We start from the raw sequence: 21,241 nt of genomic DNA, 5'->3' as shown, positions 1-21,241 counted from the left end.
CTGCTCCTTGTAAAAACCACAGTCAAAAGTATCTCAGGTCTTTCAGCGATCATATTAAAACAAACAAGCAACACCATACAGGAATTCAGCATTTGTCATAGTGCAAGCCACGTACCTCAAAGCCTTCCATGGGCCTCCTCACTGCCCATTAGCTCATAAGCACTTATCAAGCTATCACTTCCCAATACAAGCAATCACATGAAACACCCACACGTGTTTGCACAGGGAGAAGCTTGCTGACAGTACAGCAAGGCAAAGGAGAACCAGCACTGCTGTTAAGGTCGCTCAGGAAGTCCGGCAGCAGAAAGTTATTTTCCTTGGCTTAATTTCAGTAGTTCCTTGATTTTGTGGACTTGGAGCAAAGTGTGCAGCAGCTCATCGCATTCGACCCTGCTAATGTGAAATAGATGCCTGTTGATGGATGTACGTACATGTGCCTTATGTCAAAGAAAATCCTCACTGTAACACAATTGTCCAAAAGAAACATTCAAGAACAGCTCCAAGGGAGGAGAGCTTGCCAAACACTGCCAGATTCTTGCCAGTCAAGCAGCAAGAGAAAAGCCACACTCCATATCCCTCTGCACACTGAAAACATCACGCCTACAGCCCCTGCAGCTTACAGGAACATTAAGGTAGGTCTTTGACTCCAAGATCACTCACTCTGACCTTGCTCAAGAGATGCATGGGGGGGGAAGCTGTACAGTTGTTCATTTTCTCTGCTTTTCCCCACCACACAGACGTAGCTCAGGATAGCTCCACTTCCACACGGCCACAGAAGAAACTCCCAGGGTCCACGTGCAGGATGAAATCAGACAAGGCAAGTTCAGCTGGAGGGGACAAGCCCAGCTGAACCTCTCACTGTATAAAACCATCACTGCAAGAAGAGCCCAGTTTCCTGCAGAGGTTAAATTATCACCAGTGTCAGCAGAAGTAGCACCAGGACCAGGGAGTGAAAGAACACTCCTTTTTCTCTGCAAAAAGCATTTTAGATTAGCTCAAGCACTTTCTAACCACATATTAACATCTCCACAGGCCCTAAGAGATTCCTCATGTATTAGTTCCATTTTCTTTTATTTGCTTTTCTGTGTTCTACGTAAGGTTGAACGATCTCTGGAAGGCTTAGAGTACTTTAGATATTCTACCTCACATTGCAAGTCACTTCCACATACTTACATGATTGCTTCCCTCAATACTCACTGCCTTGCATTACAACTTCTCATTTTATGTTTCAGGTTTAGCTTGGCATCAGTCCACACTAGCACTAACCAAAAAGTGCACTACTGGTTCTGTTATAAACTAAGCAAGGACATATTTACCAAATCAGAAGAGTAAAGCATCTCTCCTCTTCCCCCCACTTTTTTTCTTTTTTACAATTCTCCTTGTATCTTTGTAAATCTTTTCACTAAACAACAATAAAGCATGCTACTTATTATCAATCCCTCAAAGATACAGTGAAAAATTCCTATCTCTGCAAAGCCTAAGTACCCAGTCAGAAAACTTGCAATGCATTAACAAGATAAGCCTTCATGAGGAAGTCATCTTACGGCACCTCAAGCAAGTAAATAGGTTCTCCCACATGGTAGTTTCCTTCCCCGTGTCCCATAACACCCATACAGACTGGGACAAAGACCCTCATTTTTTTAGACATGTTAACAGTGGGAAAAACTGAAGTTCTGGCAAAGTTAATAGTGAGGAAAGCGCTATAAATAAAACAGTCAAAATAGCTTTGGCACATAACGTAGGAAGCTGGCCACTGATGAGACTTTTGCAAAAAGGGAATATGTCTGAGCTCCAGTTTTACTCCTACTGAATTTATGTCTTCAAGCTGTATTAAAAGAGCAAGCATCCCTCCCACTTTAGTCTCCAGTTTCACTATTAGCAACCTGACTCTAAGATTAGTTTGCATTTGTGTTTTGATGGCTAAAAGTGCTGTGAAAATACCAAACTATTTTATCGCTTTAAAAGAAAATGCAAGATAATTAGGACAGGCCACAAAGGATGTGCTTTTGATAGTAGCTCCTTGAATCAGCAGCGTTGAAATGCTCAGCCATGCTCACCGAAATTTGTCATTTTATGGCATGCAAAACAGAAAACAGGCTCTTTATTAATTCCCTGAAGAATGGAACTCAAATAATCACACTAACCCCAAACTACCCTGGGAACTGCAGGAAAATTGCATTAACTCTACATATTCCTCTGGTTTTCTTCATGTGCAAGCTACCTAAACTCAGCTTCTTTTTTTTCCAGGTCATTATCATGTTTTAGCCCCAGCTTCCAATTTTGTGCTCCAAATATCAGTGCAGCAAGCAGGACTCTGCCTGCTTTATAAACATCTATCTCCTTATTTTTCCTAGCCTTTGATCCAATAAGGTACTGGCACAAAAGCTAGAATAGACGCAAGTGGTGGCATAAGGGCATTTTTCAATGACAGAACAATTGTTTCAGATGACAGAAGAAAAAAGAAGCTTCAGACAGCAGAGAAAGCCAGCAGCATCTGCCTTGGGAACACAGTTTGTCCATTGTGGCAGTAAAATCTGCGTCTTATCCATTTTCTAGCATGTACTACTCATATCCACTCATGATGCACTGCAGAAAGCTGTAACAAAGGAAGTGGAATTTCTTGAGGACAACTTTTTATAAGCAGTCACCCTCATCAACATTTTCTACAAATTCATTTTAATTTAAAACTCACTGTTACCAGAATAATTTTGTGACATTAAATACTTACTAAGAAAGGTTATTGTGAGAAGCGCAGAGCAAGGGAGATAAAGTATTTCTGCTTGCTGGTAAAGTATATTTTTTATTCAAATTAGTCTTTTTGTGAGAACCTAAAGAAGCTTCTTTCACTGTCCTTTCACCACTAGCCACATTCAAAATGACTGCATAAAACAAAGCACCCGAGAACAGGCTTTGTCAATAACGTAAGGCTAGAACACTGACCACAAAAGGCATTTCCAGAGTTAAACACATTTAGTCAGTAACTTCATGGTACCCTGACCCCTGGCTACTTTCAGAAACTGCCTCAGTGTAAGATTCCTTATAAAATGTGGTTACAGAATTCAAGTTCTAATGTGAATCAGAATAAGAACATAAACATAAAATATGAATATAAAATAATTAGCATGCCTTTAACAGATCTGTCATAGGAAGGTGCAATCTCTGTAACTGCAGATATGCAAACTGAGAACCCTAAGCAGCAAGCCAGCAAGAACCTCTTTGCTGTGCAGACTAGCAACCCTGGCTTACTATAAACACTTACTACACAAGTCCTAACAGTGAAAAATGCAAGGCAGTATTAGATATTCCCTGGCACTCACAGCCGCACTGAGCCCAGCTCTTGCTCCACAATTGGAAAGCTGCAGAGGTATTTGAAAATTGCTCCCTGAAGAGCCAGATATATGAGCAGGATTTTTAGAAGTAACTCAGCTCCTCAATGCAAGAGACAGTTCCAGGCAGGAGGAAGAAAACCAGCTCTTCCTCCTGACTGTCAAGATTCATGCAACATTGTTTAGACACTGCAAGAATAGTTGCCTCGAGAAAATATTTGGGTCTATTTGAGCCAGAAAAATTCTGTGACAGCCACTTAGCTGCCTCTCTGCTACCCCAGAGATAACTAAGATTTAGCATGCTCTAAAGAAAAACCTCACTAATGACGAGAATCAGAAAGCTACAAAGCTTTTCTTGGTATGTGTTATGTTCTGCCTTTAGAGAGCTGTGCTTAGCTGTAGCTGATCACAAGATTCTGTACCTGAATTATGCACAGCTGAAAATAGATGTTTACTTCGGTCAGACTGCAACTGCAGAGACTTCAGCTGTGCAGCTATATTTAGAGTAACAAAATGTTAATTAAGATCATCTCCTTCCCAAGATCATTTCAGCAACCAAGCAAGCGCAAAAACCATGCCCTGCATTCAACAACTGTCTTCCGACTGCAACATCTTGCTGCACAGCAGTTAACAGACAAAAAAATGACTATGTATTTAGACACCTCAGAATTAGTATGAAGAAGCTATGATTGCTTCACATTCAAGACATCCCTAACTTGCACAGTGATGATCTTGAAGTCAACTCATTTCCAAAATATAAGCAGCAAACTGAAGGACATCTGGTGCAAGCAGACTAACACTCACCAAGTAAACATGAATACATCTCCTACATAGATTAAGAGGTTAAAAGTTCTATAATAATACTTGTATTTATTTTTGATTACACTGACTAGGGCAGTCTCACTCATTTTTCCATCACAAAAAGGAGACACAAATGGACATGTTTAACAAAGACCACCCAAGATTTCTACAGCCGAAGAAACACTAGCTGATTTTGGCTAATAAGCACCAACAGTGACATCTAGCGCCCGTTTGACTCGAAGATACTGGATTATCAGAAACATTCCCATCGCCATTATTTCTACAGTAAGACATCACTATGATTGCCATACTGCATCCGAATTCTGTTGTCATTAAGCATCTACAGAAAACATGCATCTACAAGAATTAGTTGACAGGAAGATACTGATTCCAGAACATGTAACTCAATTCGGTACACTGAACACATCAATGTTCTCATTTAAATAGTTGCACAAAGGTAAGGCACTGCAAAATTAAGTGTATGTCATGTTTAAATAATCTTCCATGCAAATTCATCCATAAAACATACACAAGTTTCTCTTCTAAAATGGACAGCCATGTGAGCAAAGTTTATAATTTCAGATGGCTATTAAGAAATTTAAATAGAAATGATAAATTCCAAAAATGTAGTCCTGAGCTTTTCCTTTTACTGAAGAGCATGCCAGCAGAAGTTTTGCAGTATACTTAAGTTGCATTATTAATACAAGATCTAACTTCCACATACTTGAATATTCAAAGACTAAGAGACTCCTGCTTGTTAGGCACCTTCAGACATGCATGGATTTGAAGTTTTCCAGCAGTGTTGTATCTGTCATCTACCCTTTCAACACTACAGAACCAAGAAATCAGAAGAATAAATCTGCAACATGACAGGGCTGTAATACAACAATTTCTCTACACATAGTCCAAGCTTCTCAGCAAAAACAAGATGGTTTGAAATTGGCTAGGAGAAAAACTTTTCAAAGTGACCAAACAAGACCTGAACAATTCCTTAGCCTGCTCAGTTTTGATGGCATTTTTATTGGAATCTAGTTCGTTAAATCCAGCCCAGTTTCTCCATTCCATCTATAAAATAATCACTGTATTACAGCCAGTCTTTTGAGTAGAAAGTTTATTGGATTCTTGAGCAAACTCTTGAAATTACGTTTCGTAAACAGCAACACGCAAAAGTAACATGCTTAAAAAAACTAAACTTACCTGGGATTACAGTTAGCTGAAAGTAGTGAAGCTTGTTTGGGTCAGGAAAATTCACTTTACATGTACCTGTGAAGCAAAAGAATAATTTACATCAGACAATTGTTTTTCCACTGTTGGGAAAGCAAGTGTATCATCTTTCACACTCTCCAAATTCCCTCTCTGATTAATCCCTACCTTCCAGTCAAGTGATTCCCCCCTACACTTTGTCTCTAAGCACCTCTTACCTATACAGTCACAGGTCACCTGCAGTAATGGAACTTCATATCTTTGAGCTGTGAGGAAGAAGCTTATTTCCTTTCAGTAAACCATGCTGTCTCAAAGACCTTGAAATGCCAAAGGATTTGGTCTTTTGTATATATACTAGCTCCATGTTAAGATAGCAGCATAGATAACGAGCATCTCTTCCTTACAAGTTCTTTAATAGTAATGTGTATTTGACATTTGATCATACACTGCAGTCTGCAAAAAGTCATGCCACCACAGCCCTATGCCAACAAAGGATTATTTACACCTGTAAGACATAATGAGATACAAGCTTTACTGAAGGCCTCATCCACAAGCCAGTGAAGTCTCCATTTGGCTGTGTCATATTGAACAAGTGTCTTCTGCATAACCAGTTACACATATTAACAGCAAAGGTTATGGAGCATCATTACAAACCAAACACTATGGTCATACTCTCAGACTAGATGAATTTAAGGAGAATAGTGAAAATTAAGAACAAGTGTAAAAGATAAAACAATCTGATGCATCTGTTGTACTGAAACCACTGACTAGTTTCAAGTTCACAGTATAACAGCCTGTCGTTCACATTTGATGACACAAAGTTGCCTTCCCATGCACAAAACTAGCCTTTCTTGACTATGGCAGCAACGAGCTGCCAAGCTGGCACTAGAAGGTGTCTATATCCATGGATACATTATCATCTACATTATGCAGCCTTTAGCTTCTTAACCATCAAGCTGGCTGTTCTTTTTCCATAGTCAAGTAGCTAAAGAGTATCAGAGATATAGACCCTATTTGCCTGAAAAAAATAACTAGAACTGTACAGAAACCCTAGTAATGCATTTGCATTGTAGTAACCACGAACCCTGATACACATTTCTCAGGTGTTGGTTATCCTATAGAAGAGTCTACACAAAAAAGTTAAAATTACTGTGTAAAATCTCTATAATTGCCTTCCAGAAGAGCATATAGAAGAGACAAATAATGTCTCTTCCTGCCCTCCTTTTTTACTGCTTCTGTTCTGTGTATTTCCCCCTTGTAATTCCTCCCATCAGGCAGTCTGTACACTGAAAAGCTTGATTTTTGAGATGTGAGCACTGATCCAGATTTAAAATCATTAGCAAACCAAAGATGCTCATCAGAAGCAGAACTTAGAAATTTAACCTGGCAAGGAAAAAATATGGTCAAAGTTTCCCTTAGATGGAGAAAGACTAGAAACATCACAAGCTACCTGCCAGCATAATCAGAGAGAATATTCACTGCTTTTCTTTGTTAGATAAGCATATGGACAAGACAGTATGAATGCACAGCACGGTAATAACCTGCACATACACTCTCAGTCTGCTGCAACCAGCTCCTGCTTCTTTCCCTGCAGGGAAAACATCTTAGATTACTCCGAAACAGGAACGTGCACCACAGGAAGTTCTGTGGAGCAAGCGATGGACTCTGAATGTACCTCTGAGCTTAGCACGCAGTAACTTGTTGTGCTTGCGTGCACTCCAAGAACTCACGGCAGAATGATGCTGTTCTGGTCAATGCTTGAAGGGAAAGGGAGCTCAGCAACAACTCAACTTCACTGTCAACACCCACCCTCTGCAACAAATACACAGCAGTAGGAACTTCACTCCCCTTTATAAAAGGGCTTTGTGTTCTGCTGTCCATTACAGAATGAAGCTTTGTAAAGCTAAAGAGCAGAAAACATGTATTTGACTTTTAACTATCTGTCCTCAGCTTCAGAAGCAACAAGCCACTTACCCTGTGCTCTTAAAAGCCTATTTTAAAGTGGCCATTAATATTTTCAGCTTTTAGCATAACATACAGGACAGATTCCAGGGCAAAAACCGCATTATTTTGCCTTTTTTTTTTTTAAAGGAATATGGACTTTAAAAAAACCAAACAAATTTTCATTAGTATTTTCACTATTAACGAACACATCAGGTTACAGCTTGCATGTGAAATGAAAGAGCACTAGGTTGACTTAATACATTTCCAGAGAACTGAGCTATTTGCTCTGCCCCTAAAACACCATCTACTGTTTTGAAAATTAGAGAATGGAGAAAACGGGAGTGAGGCAGTAAATGTACTCTTCAGGTACCTTTTGCGTGGTTCATGAGGGGGAAGCTCCCAGTCCACCACCAATAAAATTCTAGAGGCAAATGATCAATACTGCTTCCAAAGGACCCTAATAAGCGATCCACCTCTCCACAACCCCTTAAGAGGGAGCAAAGAAAACCTGTCCAAGCCTGGGTGGCAGAGTTTTGCACAGCTTCCCCTACAGTTAACAAGTATCATTACTGTTCATACTTCAGTCGAAACATTCAGTTCAATGGTCCTTTTTCCCTTAAAAAGTGTACCATTAAATGTTATACTTACAAGGTAAATTAGCTTCAAGTTCTGCAACCTCTGTTGAAAGAAAAAAACAAAACTGTTATTTATGCAAGCATAAAGCCATTTTTGAAGTCGAAATTGGCAGATCTAATTTAAACCACCCTGTAAATTTTCACTTAAAAATATAATTAAGCACCACTGGAGGTTTACCTTGAAATTTCTCTTTATGTCATGCAATTCATTACTAAAAAGACTCAACTGCCCTCACAGATAATGCAAACATACCCCACTGTGATTTAGGAGGTTCAGCTCTGCCAAGACTGAAGCACCAGGGCTTCTAATACACAGAGTCCTGGCATTACCCAAACCTCCAAACTCGTCTACATAGGGCACTAAAATACAGAAGGCCAGAACTCCACAGCCTGCAAAACACAAGAGTAGAAAAACCTCGAGAATCAAGGTGCCAGTCCAACAATGAAAACACGCACAGGAGGCTCACAGCCTGCATAAGCATCACCACTCTCCAGCATCTAACTGAACTCCTACTGTCCTTCTACCATCAGCTACAGCCTGCCTCAGGTTACACGCTGCTTTTGCAGGGAAGCCTCCAAGCATGACATCATGTACTGCACACCGGAAAACAGCTATGGAAACCCTAATTCAAGGGCACTGTCATACTAGATGTGGTCTTGCCTGCAGAAACCAGCATGAAGAGCACCAAAAGAACAGAGAAAGACAAACCTTCACTTCAAGCACCTGACACAGCAACATGCACTGGTCGGTGATAAAAACTGCATCCATTGCACAACTCCCCCCAGACCTCTGCACTGTTGAACAAACTCAGGAGTCTTAAGATTTTTTTTTTTGCTCCTGCGACTGATGGATATTTCCCCTGGGAACACAGATTGCTATAGATATGCAGTCCCGTTGAATTAAGATTTTTATTTATTGTATTTCCCCACGCATAAAACTTAGAAGTTATTCATAAAAGAAAGTAAGTAACCCAGTTCAGTTGCATAGCTCCTAGGAAGGGAAGTTTATTCCTAAACCCCTTTTTTGCCATGCTACTTTCTCTGAAAGACTCCCTGCTTTCTCCCTCTTTTGTGTATTTTTTTTGTTGAAGTCTTACTCTCAACTACCTGTATTTCACGGAAATATGAGATGCATCAAGATACCTCCCCCCTTCTACTGCTAAAGTTCTAGGAAACCTAATCAAATACATTTTTACATTTCCTGTAGTCTTTTTTTCCACTTGATTTCTAACTTCACTTTCTGGTCTGCACAGACACAGCCCATTTATTTGAGCTAACAACAATGTGTAAGAAATTCCAACACCAATTCTCAAAAAGATACATCTTAAAACTGTAATTCAGTTTAACATACGGGGAGCAATTTCTTGGCACAGAATCCAAACTGATCTCATCACAATTAAGAGCTCACTAATTCCCCAGAACTTTTCCTGCATCCATGCTTACCAAACCTGGCTGGTCTGCAGCAAGCACAATGCTTAAATTTGAGTCCCACCTCCCACTTGCTTGGCACAGCCCTGGTATCCCTGCATCTGCAGCCTACTGTACCAAGAGAGAAAACCTCACCAAAACAGAAACACCGTGTTTCACACTTACCTAAAAAGTTCACAACTGCACTCTTTAAAATCTCACATTCTGCAGCACTTGAGCAGTCACAGCCAATTTAACCAAAGCTGTACACTGAAAGACACACTACACTGGGGACATACGGTTGGTAAAAGTTTTCAAGGAGTATTGTCTTTGCAACATACCAAAAATGTAATTCCAGCTATAGTCAAGGACTTGATTTTTACTTTCCCTTTCTGGTCAAAAAAAAAAAAAAAACAGACAAGACACAACCAACTACTGAAGGCTGCAGCTATCCAAACCCATCATAGGAATATTCCCCCATCCCTTTCTCTTTGAACTCACCAGCCTTTCACAGTGGGAGGCACTATCAATCTTCACTAGACAACAGATTTTAGGACCCGGCTCTTATTTTAAGGTGTTGACTGCTTTCCTTATTGCTTTCTGTGCTTGTGCACTGTTTGGCTTAATGAATCCTGCCTGCTCTTTGCTTCAATTCTGAGAAAAGGGCAGGCAGGGAAAGGGGAGAAACCAAAGGACAGAGTGTTGAAACCCAGCAATGGCCAGGCTGCAGCAGTTCTGCTGAGCTGGGGCCTCACTTCTGCCTCCTGCAAGGTTCAGTAAAGCTTACTGATCACCATAGCTCCTTTCAAGTGTGAAAAATTCCCTGTAATGCCTTCACACTTCTGTGTTTCCCTTTGTCTTGGCACAAGGATGAACGGGTTTTCATGTGAAAACATTAAAAGGAAGCTGCTCATACCCATGAGTACAGAACAGCACACTTGCTTTTTGAAGGTGTGCAAACACACGGGAAGGCCACAGTAACTAATCCACACAAGCTCTGGAAACAAAAGCAAGTTCCCCAAAATTAAGGTTTCTAATCAACTCTGCAACAAACCACTGAAACTAAGACCAAAAGAACTTTGTAAAGATAAAGTAGGTAAGGGCCTGCTTCAATAATCTAAACTTTTAAAGCAACATCAAGGAAGGAAACAGATGTTACTATCAACTGTGCCATATAAACATTGGTGATTAACAATAACTAGCAAACATAATGGGCCAAAGCTACAGTGTTTGTGAATTTTCCATATTCTATGACTCTTTAGTAGTGACAGTCTTGACATTGAAATAATTTTTATATTTTGCTGCTCAGAACAAAGATTTTGACCAACATTCAAGCTCCATAAGGATTCTGATGTTTCACATTATGTATTTTCTACATAAAGCAGTATCACTGACAAGAATATCCTCCATAAGAGAACATCCCTCATGCAGTCTGTCAACTTACTAGCATGGTTTAACAGATTTGTAAATAAGCAAAACGTAGAAGCAACAATTAGAGCTCTAACACTCTGAACTTCCAAGATGTCCGAAAGCCTCACTGAAGAACAAACTTACTCTCACAACCCTTCTGACCTTGTCTTTCAAAAAATTACTATCAGTATCTGTGTCTTAATTCAGAGCCAGACAACCTCACCATTTCTTAAGATGCTGAGAAACAACCGAATAAGCCAAGTCTCAGGAAATACTGTGTGTAAGCACTCCAGAACATCCACAGGAAAATGGTGCTCATCAATGCCCACTGAGTGCTCGCTTAGCAGAGGTGCAGGAACACAGCAGAGCATCTGAATTCCTCTCGCAGACAAGAGGGCTCATTGCCAAGAAGCCACAAACCCAGAAGCACTGCAAGGCCCTGCACCCACTCTGATAAGCTGCCCTGTGTAGGTCTGAAAGGCCATAAGTGCAGACACATGCCTGAGCTTCTGCAGGGGGGGAAAAAAAAAAAAAGCAAGTGCAGTCAGCCCAGAGCCAGACTAGCTCCTGAGCAGCCAGTCCAGTGTTCCTGAAACCTTACTTGATCTGGTGCAGTAGCACACCCAAGCAGCAAGTATATTTGCAGAGTCCTGCTCTTGACTCAGTATGCACTTGCTTCAACAGTTCCAAATGCTATTTTAAACCGTAAAAAGAGTTAAAAGGCAAGGGTTAAACTTAAACCTACGATAGACTTTGGAAGAGTTGAATGCAAACTGATTATGTCTCAGAAACAGCTTAGGAACTTTATAAAACAGGGGAAAGCTAAGCCTAACACAAGCAACCAGAGCTATTTATAAATGATTTCACAAACAATAATTCTCCCTACCCATGACAATTCTCAGGACAGAAATAGGAACACGCACTTTTGATGTGTGTACAGGCATATGGTTTATGAGAGACCCACGTGAATGTTATATTCAGTAACGCACAGACTATAATCACGTTGTTCTGCTCCCTCCCCTTCCCCCACCTCAACTCAACAAGTCAGAATATAGAAGTGCTTTGTTTACTAGCCTTGCCACAAGGTCTGGCCATATGCTTCTCACTGGAGTTTGTTTTTAAGTATACAAAATGAAAGCATTATTTCCTCAACTGAAATGAACATTCTCATCCACAGCAATACTTACTTCCCTCTGGTTTTGTCAAAGCGCCCCATCTCTTGTTTAGGTCCCTCTTTAATGTACATCTTTAAGACTGCTAGAGATGAAGATAAATACCTTGACACTAACAAAAAAATTCCATTTTGTAAGTATGAATTCTAGCAGTATAATGCTGTTTGCCTCCTAATTCTTATCTATCTTTATAGCTTTCCCTACTTAGCTCCTCAGAACTGTACAACCATACGGACCAGTATTAGAAGTCAAACAAGCCACCTAACACTGCCAGTTTTTCAATAAGAGTACAAGATGTGTATTTTCCTTCCACTTCCAAATGTCTAAAATAAACAAGATACTATCAAATTACATGCTTCAACTTCTATACACTATTACAAAAGTTATTATCCTGACATCAAAAAACTACAAAAACCACCCTGGTTGGAAATCTCTAACCCTGGCAATATATCATTTCATATTTCAGGTATGCTGAAAGTGACAGGCATAAGGAGTCAAGCAATACATTGAACCAGGCCTCCCTTTGTCAGCGAAGTTCTAGAAAAAGTCTCACTAACAATTTTTCAAATTAGCTTGAAATTTTTAGCTTTAAAATATCTATTAAAATTACACTGCAAGCATTTAGTGTAAACTACTGGTTTCCTCTAATAAATATGAAGCACTCACGTAACAAGCAGCTTTCCACTGTTTTCTTCCAAAATAAAGGACTTCATGGCAGGGGGGAACAACTAAGCAGCATCACAAAACGAAATGCTTTTGTGATTTATGTTGTGCAACATGCAGAAGTAAATGCAGCATTTTCAAAACAATGTCTCAAGTAATTTCAAGAGTGTTAATGAAGGAAGGTTTTTATAATTCTCAAAACACCCCTATTTTTTTTCCCCTCTCAATTTTCCGTGCCTGCTATTGTGAGGAGGAATATTACCATACCTGAAGGTTTGAGGAAAGCAAATACATGGATTCTCCTCATTTTTACTTACAATGTACATTTATCTCATTTTTATGATCAGTTTTCCACTTCCTTCTACAACTGCACACCTGATGCATTTTCTGGTTACATACAGCTGGTTGTAAAACCCACAAATGTTGCACATGACTGAGGAATAAGCCATGCTAACTCATTTTCTTAGACATTAAGTTATTTCAAGCTGTCACTTACAGTCAAACTAAGCAGCACTAGTAATATAAAACTGAATGATGTTTAGGTGCACTATAAAAAAAAACATTTCAAGGGACAACCTTTGTGATCAACAAGCATAAACATCACTGCTGCTACTGACATCCTGGCATGTTCTTCACCTCTAATTCAATTTAGTAGTCATGTTCATTATACAATATTAAACTTAATAGTACTTTAACACGTCCTCAGCTCCCTTCAAATTTTCAGAAAGGATCTACCTTTCAAGTTGAGCACTGCACAGCTCAGAGCATCCTGCAGGAGCAGTCATGCAGCCCTTATTCCTAACCTGAAGTTCTCTCTTGGAGATGAATTTGACATCGAAAATTGCCACAGCAGCACAGGAAAAAAAAAAAATGAAAGCTGCTAAAGTAAGTGTACTGCTTGCTCTATTTGAACTTGAGTACTAGGTCTACAGAATTAAGGCCTTACTCTCCAACAGAGCCTGTATTGGAAATCCAGTGAAAACAGGGATGCAAGAATAAGGCACACTGAACTTTTAACACAGTTGTGCTTTATTAGGGCCTCTCTGCTTGCCAGAGAGACAGCAGAGCCTCTTCAAGCACCATTTCTGTCTGCTACTTCTCCCCACATCAGCATTTCCTTTCTGCCTTCTCCAGTTGTTCACAGTTCCTCCACTTGATTTGTCTTGAAACATGGTAGTCACTGCTTGGTCCCTCCCCAGTCCAGAAAGCCTCTCTCCAAGAACTGTCAGCCTGAATTACTAGTCCTCAGTCTAGCACACCCCTCAGACAATTCTGCCCTCCGTTATTCCAAAGTGGTGGATGTTTTCCTGTGATTTCCCAGGGTTTCAGATCAGAACTGCCACCATGCCCCTCACCTCCCAAGTGCAGTCCATTAGCTGCTGAGATAATCAGCAGGGCACAGGCTGTTACCAAATCCTGTTTAGCAGCCATGACTAACACCTGAAAAGACAGCTGGAAGAGAATATCCAGCTGTCTCAGAATTACTTCCCTACACAAAATTTTAGATAGATTTTTCTTCCATTCATATGTCCATGAAATAATCCAACAAAACACTGCCCTGAGCCATGATTGATATTTGAATATATAACAATACTGGACATGTAAGCAAAGGCATAGCTTAGAAAAAATAACCAAGGGCACCAGTATTTTAAGAGTAACTTTTTCACAGAAGTGGGGAAAAAAGTCTGTTTGACTTGCATCCATCACTAGAGTCAAGGACAGCACCTGACAACACTCAACTGATAGCTCACACACTTCCAGTTTTACTAAAAGTATTTCATATGCTGATTGTGAATTTTCTTCTCATTCACATGGTGCAAATGCCCAGAGAGGTTGTGGAGTCTCCTTCTCTGGAGATATTTAAAACCCACCTGGACACGATCCTGTGCAACCTGCTCTAAGTGACCCTGCCCTAGCAGGGGGGGTTGGACTAGATGATCTCTAGAGGTCCCTTCCAACCCCAACCAATCTGTGAATCTGTAAATAGCTAGCATCATATCTAAATTATCACTTATTTTTCCTACTTAAAGGCAATATTGCTTAGCAGACATATGTAGTTGGTCTATGCCATTTTTTTGAAAAAGTTTGTAAGCATCGTCTGCACTTATCAGTGGCTGGGGTCACAGCCATCTACCCCATAATCAAAGTGACATTGATCCATTTACCAGTCAGTGTACAAAAAACATTTGAGGACTGCAGGGTTATCAGTGTGACAACACATCCTTCAAAGAGATCCTGTAATGCCTCCTTGGACTGGACTATCAACACAAGCAAGGCTGTCTTTAATTTACCTCCAGATAAAAACCAGACACTGTCTGTGTCTGGGTGATACCTCTAGTAAAACTGGCAGATATCTGTCTGCAGAATTTATTAGACTATCACCAAGTTACTGTGGATCAGGAACAGCGCATCATCATCACTCGAGCAAGCAAGGAGCTATCTGACTTTGGTTCACACACTATCACCAGCTCCCAGGGCCAACGTGTGCCAAAAAATCACCCTCAGCTAAGCTTCCAGGACAGCCCACCATGTGTGTAAGCTGCTGTGGAGGATGCTGCACAGACCAGCTGCCCACTGTTCCCCTATTGACTGAGAAGCTATGGACTTATTTGAGGCCAAAATGGATGCAGGTGTGCTACAGACAGAGCATAGCTATCACTGAGCTTTCTGTTGTATGTGACCACAGTCCCTCGTTCTTTCAACTCAGAGGCTTCGCACAGTAGAATAAAACCACCAACAACAACACCATTAAGAGGTACAACTAAACCAGCACTAACCTCAACATAACTGCTGGGGCAAACAAGGACAGAACATGCTGGGGCCTTCCTCATCTCCTCCTTCCTTACTTCTGGCCAGCATTTCTTTTCTTTTTTTGCAGAACAGATTATTTTTAATTCACAGGTGCCAGGACATTGACCTGATTGAGCCATTCACCCATTCTACAACTGTCACCTGTTTGTTTGCTAACTCCAGCCTAAACAAACATCAGTAACAACTTCTACTTACAACCACTCTCACAAGCTCCCACCAACTTTGTTTCAAATCTAATCCAACAGCCTGCAGTTGAGCACACACCAGACTATTACAGTTCCATACAATCAAGCAGCAAAAGGCACCGGCGCAGGCCCAGATGCAATAGCATCCTTGCTGTATGCACAGCTTTACAGGCAGCTCTTCACTCCCTATCAAACTCATTCCTGCAGATCTATACATGAGCTAAAAACACCACCAACATCAGAAGTCCATCTTCACTTAGGCTCTCAGCATTAAAGACAGGATCAGCTGCTGCAGCATCTACAAAGAGCTGGAGCAAGTTCTAGAAACTTTTATAAATGAATGGTCTACAATTAGCTTAAGAGTAGCTTAAAAAAGAATATCCCCAACAAGTCTTTTCCACACTAGCTACTAGATTTTCCTCTCACTTTCAGTGTGGTTATACTGAAGTGATCTACTGTCAGTTCCAATTTCAGTCTAGAAACCATTCTAACCAAACTGACAGTCACTCCTACAACTCTTTTTGAAGAGCCACGGGATACAACTTTTGCACACAACTGGATCATGATCTAGCACTCACGCTTGTCAGGATACCAGCAGTGACTTGACTTGCTTTTAATATTTGTCAGTTTGGAACTAAACTCATTCAAAACTTAGTTTGCGTTGGTTTGCCAATGGGTAGCCATAGCAATGACAACATCAATACTGATTTTCTATAGCTTCCAGTCTTTTCTTCCCCTACAGACTTAGGTAAGGGTTTAGTCATAAAAGTGAAATACATGATTGTTCTAAGGGTACAGTAAAATTTCTTATGGCACCTCATGCTATACCAGGCATTGTACTTGAAGTGTATTTATATTACATTGTTATTTTCCCCTCAAGTCTACACCTGTAGGTTAGTCAAAATCTCAGATTATATATATTTAGTAATTTGGCTTTGTAGCTTAGCTTGGTTAAAGAGCTTATTCCTCCTGCCTGATATCTTTCCCTCTCAGAACTGGAGTTACCTGAGGATTTCCAAATTGGAAGTCTAAAACAAGCTCTTTGCAACAGTTGTCACATCAGGGTTTAAAGTGTATTAAACCTCCCTGTCCTTAGAACAACGCAAAGAGAAAATTGTGAATATAACGTTCCCACAGTCTGGTTGAGGCAATCCCAGTACACTGAGATAGCAGCATTTGCAGTGAAATATTGCTCCAGTATACAGTTATATGGCAGAATCTACCCTAATTCAGAAGAGCTGTATGTAATGCTAGAGTTAGGCAATATCACCACTGTCAGTCTCAAGTCATTCTGAAATAAGACCAGGAAACACAAGTTTCCTTTGACTGGCATGAATCCTAATAGTGAAACTTACATATCAACAGTAGTATATTCATTATTGATCATTTTTAGCAGAAACATCAGCCTAAACAATATATTCCTTGCCACTAGATCAAGCTGCACAGTTCAAGCATAATACTTCCAGAAATAATTTTATACACAATTTATTATTGTTTACTGGCAACACACCTGCAAACTGTAAACCCCAAAATATTTAAATATAAGTTCCTTTCACCTTTAACAAGTAATTTATCTCGAACAGACACCCTCCGAGTTGAATCAGAAGCTGGATTGGATGCACGGGGTCCTCTGACACCATCATCCCGCTTCAACTTGCTTGCCAGAGTTAGCATTACTGCTGTCTTCAATCTGGAACACAAATATCAGAACAGAGTCAATTACCAGAGCTAAAGCACTAGGAGGGAGGAAAAAAAAACCATGTACAAAACTGAGTTATAGTTAGTCCCTTATTCAACAACTATCATCATACTGTTAGCACTCAAAGAAAATGATATATACAGTTAACATGACTGCAATTAAAGACAAGGATGGCCTAGAGTACTTGAAGAATGAGAGTTTGTTTCAGATGTGAATACTGAGACAGTTACAGTATGTTAGGCCAAGAGGAAGTGTAATTTTTCTGGAGAAAGGTCAGACTTTCATCACTGTTTACAATCCAATTTCACTGCACCATCTACCACAGTATACCACTGCTTGACATCACTCCTTCAAAAGAACTGCTGTGAAAATACCCCTGCCACAACCCTGGCCAGACAACCTTATACGACCATTCTCATCCATACTTCACATGACAATATTAGGTGCTACTTTTTGGCTGGCCAAACAAAAAAAAAAAAGACGGAAAGAGGAGGGGAAGGGTTACTGGAACAATTCTCTAACACTAGGAAGTGAGCTTTGAGTCAGCTAACAGGACACAGGAAACTGATTTAAGCTGCAAATAGTGCAATTATCTATGCAGCTGCACAAGAGTAACTCTTCACAATACACTCCTCACACTGCAGAGCAATGGTGGAGAAAATTAGATATGGAGATTTGGTAACTGAAATGAAGATATTTTTTGCTGTGTCAGTCCTCCACTATAGAAGATAACTGCACTGATAAATAAATTACAAGAAAAGGTGGACAGAAGGCCAAAGTCATAAAACCAAAACATTCAGTCATGGCTTAATACATTTTGACACTACTCCTAGTTGAAGGTAACTCATTCTTCTTAACAGTTTGGCCAAAAACAATGTAATGTTGACAAAATCCATACCCTTTAGGCCTCACTGCCACCAAAATGGTAGGAGAAACATTTATCCTTTAGTCATATGAATTAATCCAATGAAATAAAGGCAAAAAAACTTGTAAAAAGTCAGCATACAGTCTTTACATGAACCAGTTTGCATAGAAGACCAGACAGGTATGATGCAGCAGTTACCAAGAGATGAAACAGTTACTCCGGTAACATCAGCTCTGTTTAGTATAAAATGGAGAATCAGCCAAGATATTCACAAGGCAAATAATAAAGTCCAGTAAACCACTGAGATGAAGACAATCACACCATAAAGTGACAAGACTCAATACAAAATTTATCTTTGTCAGCTTCAGCTCTGTGTGTCTCGATGTTTCCTTCCTTCTTGTAAGCAAGCCCTGAAGTCAAGTTTAACAGGTCCACTGCAACAGTAGTTACTTTGCTTGTTCATTTTGTTTGTTCTTGCCCCAGAGAAAACAGGGGATAAAGCCTCTGACCTGCCAATCTAGTCACTACATCTGTAACAACAGCCCTACTGCTTTCCCAAGGTTGTGAGAAAGCTGACAGATTTATACCAAACATCAAGCCAACACCAAAAATACCAGTGAAGGGGCAAGAAGGAGAAATAAAACAACTGACATGACACTTGGATGTTGAGAAGAATATAAGAGATAAGTGAGTAACAAGGTTTTTTTTAAAAAAGGAAAGCATGTATTTCACAATAGTACCTAACAGTATGAAACTCTGGCAAAGAGCTACAAGAAGGTCAAGTTCTCTGAAGCTGACAAGTATGTTTATTAGCTTTGAGATCCAGATTTAAAACAAACAAAAAAAATTCAGGGTAAATGTAAATCTTGCTCGCCAAACCAAAACATTCAGTAGATTTTTTTTTCCCTTCCACTGCCCCAGAGAAAAAAAGAATAAGCAAACAAAATAGTCCTTTTTTACCTTGGAGAGGAGAAAGACAACAGTTGGTTTAAAAACAAAAACAAAATTAAAAAAGGAAGGGGGGAGTAGGGGAGTCTGGGAAGTAGCAACACAGGGTCTTAAAATAAAAAAAAGGAAAAGAAAAAGAAAAACTGTAAACTGCAGGCACCACTCCACCCCAAAAAACCACCTTTTAGGTGCCAAGTCCAAATGAAGTCAACTTCAATAGGAATTAAATGCCTGAACACATTTATAGATCTGTTTCCTCACTGCTTGTCCTAGAAAACTAGGAAATCGAAGAGAAGTGACCAGTGTGGAAAAGAGATGATTCGCTCCAGCTATACCCCAAATTTCATCACAGGAGCACAGCGAGGAAGCACCCAAAACTTGCTAACCGCAAAGTCAGGCTTTACCACTGCACACACCAGGCAGAGAGGGGAGGGAGGGCTGCTGCGCTTATTTATAGGCGGAGGCAAGAGAGCCCCAGGATTTCTCCAGCTCCCTGGGGAGCGGAGGGCCGCCCTGCCCCGCACCGCCGGTGCCTGCTCCTCGTCAGGGGGGGGGATGGCCGGGGCCGCCGCGGTGGGGACACGACCCTGTCGGGCCGGGGGGGGAAATAGTTCCGCGGAGCCAGCGGGGTCCCCCCACAGTGTCGCCGGGGCCCCGAGGCCTGGCGAGCCGGAGCGGCCCCGGGAGATGTGGGGGCCCCGGGTGGGAGAAGGGGCCGGGCCTGAGGCAGACGGAAGGTGCCAAGCCTGAGCTGCGGGGCCTAGCCCCGGCCTAGGAGAAGGGGGGCGGCCCGCACTTACCTGAGTGCGGCGTCAGGGTCCGGCTCCCGCGGCCAACACCATCCCCGGGGCTGGCCCGGGGCAGGGGGCGGCGGGGCGGCTCCTCCCTCCGCCCTTCCCTCCCTCAGCGGCGGCAGCGCCGGAAGCGGGCGGAGCCTGGGGCGGAGCCGCAATGCCGCGGGGCGCGTGCCCTCAGCAACAGCTTTATGGGCAGCGCGCAGGGATCTCGCGAGGGTTGAAGTGGGCGGGGTGGTACGCCCACCGCGGTCTCGCGAGAGTTGGGGCTGGCGGCGGGGGCCGGGGGGTTGTTGGCCGCCGGCAGGGCGGCGCCATTTTGGGGCGCAGCCTGAACGGGGCTGCGGCGGCGCGGCCGTGTCAGCCGGAGCGAGTGCTCGGCCTGAGGAAAAATCTGTCCCCTGCCAGCGGGAAGGGCCAAGCCCCGGCCCGGAGCACAGCCTTCCACCGGTACCGGTGTTGTCTTCTACCGGACCCTTGGCAGGCCCGTGGAAATGCGGGTTGATTCAGCTACAGTATTAATTATACTGAGAAACGAGGGAGATGTGATAAATGGCAACATCACGAGAAGGGGAAGAACAACAAGCGTCATCAGCATGATGTCAGAAGATGAGCTTAAATATCTGGCTTGCTAAAGCCTCTGCATTAGTGGGTGCTTAAATTAATTCACTTAATCTGTACATTCCAGTGCCAGATTAGAGGAAGCAATGGTGAATGAGATTAAATGGATGTAAAAAAACTATTCATAAGAACGCATTTAATATTGGAGAGTAAATGATACTGTTACCATTGTAGCCAAAAAGATAGGCCTGTAATGAAGGCCTACTTGTATTATAGGTGATAAGAAACTATTCATTACTACTTTAGGTGGAAGGCTAACAGTTCTTAGAATGAGCACCTGCTACACATCATGGTAAAAAGGAGGAGCTACAAGACACTTCAAGGTCTTTATGTACATACTTTTCAGAAAGGGAGGACACTAACTGCCTCCAGCAGCATCCTTATCTTCCTGAGGCATATAGCGAACAATTACCAACACCGAAGTATTGAGAAACTAGGGGAAAGGTACTTTGGGTCAGGGTCCCCAAGACCACTGACCCATAAGCCCCCTACCCAAATTATCGCACCTACTCAAAAGATAGAGGCTGAGAAAGGAACTGCGCATGCGTTGTAGTTTGCATGCTAGGTGAAGAAATATGAACCAATTATTGTAACGGGGAGTGTACCACTTTGTAATCTTTGTAACATTTGTGTATAAATATGACAAGAGAACCAGCATTAGGTGTGCCTGATTAGAGGAACTATCCTCCTGACACCCAGTGCTGCAATATAAGGAAATGCCTGCTTCTTAATGCTAAATTGGTGTTAAGGAGTTTTC

General features: G+C 41.4%; 1 pseudogene; it reads right to left on the bottom strand.

Moving 5' to 3' along the window:
- The window catches only part of LOC129200402 (NEDD8-conjugating enzyme UBE2F-like), a 47,845-nt pseudogene extending 27,815 nt beyond the window's left edge, over positions 1–20,030 (bottom strand).
- Positions 20,031–21,241: the final 1,211 nt, after the last annotated feature.

This window comes from Grus americana, unplaced genomic scaffold, assembly GCF_028858705.1.
Source record: "Grus americana isolate bGruAme1 unplaced genomic scaffold, bGruAme1.mat H_9, whole genome shotgun sequence".
Lineage (NCBI taxonomy): Eukaryota > Metazoa > Chordata > Aves > Gruiformes > Gruidae > Grus > Grus americana.
This window is presented reverse-complemented; position numbering and strand designations above follow the sequence as displayed.